The 1,130-nt window shown below is 44.9% G+C and overlaps 1 non-coding gene across 1 annotated transcript; it reads left to right on the forward strand.

Annotated features, from left to right (window-relative positions):
- The first annotated feature begins 795 nt into the window (after positions 1-795).
- Trnap-ugg (transfer RNA proline (anticodon UGG)) lies at positions 796-868 on the forward strand. The gene has a single exon. It is a non-coding gene; the product is annotated as a tRNA-Pro (tRNA).
- The last annotated feature ends 262 nt before the right edge of the window (positions 869-1,130 follow it).

The raw sequence follows: 1,130 nt of genomic DNA on the forward strand, positions 1-1,130 counted from the left end.
AAGATAAAAATCTCAGGGGACAGTAGATGCTGGTGAGGATGTGGAGAAAGACGAACACTCCTCCTTTGCTGGTGGGATTGCAAGCTGGTGGAAGTCAATCTGGTGGTTCCTCAGAAAACTGGAAAGAGTTCTACCTGAAGACGCAGTGTTGTACTCAGATCATGAAAACCCCAAAGAGAGCACCAGGAACCATGAATCCTATGCAAGCACATGAGAGACTTTATTCAAGCTTGAGCTCAGGCCACTGACCTTCCTGATGGTGCAACAGGATAGGAGAGAGGCCCAGAGATCCAGGGGAAGGGGATTATAAAGGAACAAACAAGAACCAGGGATTTCCAAGCTTTGGCACTACATGACATGATAAAGGGATGCCGGCCTCGGTCCCCAAGAGCTCCTGGTATCCTTCCCCCAAGGGAGGCACACAAGGCTAAGGGCAGCCCTAGCAATAAGGGGCCCAACCTTGCAATGCCATCTTCCCAACGTCTGCCCCACCCTGGCCGGTTCTTACTAAACCTACAGAAACACATTATAATTAATTTCACACAATCCTCTCAATGTATTGTATGTATACCATGTTTTAAAGAACACAGAATTTCTTGTTGCTAATACTATTTTCTTTTCATTGAAAAGAGATTCTGTTCTCATAGAAGAAAAACATAAAAATTCCACAGAAATCTTAAATTAGAAAGCAGCAAATCATATACTAAGATGTGCTGCAGATTCTTTCAAGGCATATAAATGCAGCTTTGGTCACTCTTTATTGACATAGGCTATAAACGGGCACTTTGCCAGCCTGGAGATGTAGCTCTGTGGTTTGAGCCCATGCTTTGGCTGCATGTGGTTCCGGGTTCGATTCCCGGCGTCTCCAAGTGTTTACTTTTCCTCTTTGTGTCTCTTTCTCCACAGGGTGACACAACCTAGCATATCTCCATAATCTCCTGAGGAAGATAAAAGACCTCATCTCTGACCAGGGCAACAATGTTGCTCTATAACCATGACAATGTTTCCATGGAGGCCTAGTCTAGTGAGGAAAGACTGGGCCAAGCACGCCTCTAGGAATATTTTATTCACAGCTTGAGTAAAGCTCTGCTTTCTGGCTGGTGGTAGTTTCCCTTATGCTTTCTAATGCT

The sequence above is a fragment of the Apodemus sylvaticus genome, chromosome X, assembly GCF_947179515.1.
Source record: "Apodemus sylvaticus chromosome X, mApoSyl1.1, whole genome shotgun sequence".
In the NCBI taxonomy this organism is placed as follows: domain Eukaryota; kingdom Metazoa; phylum Chordata; class Mammalia; order Rodentia; family Muridae; genus Apodemus; species Apodemus sylvaticus.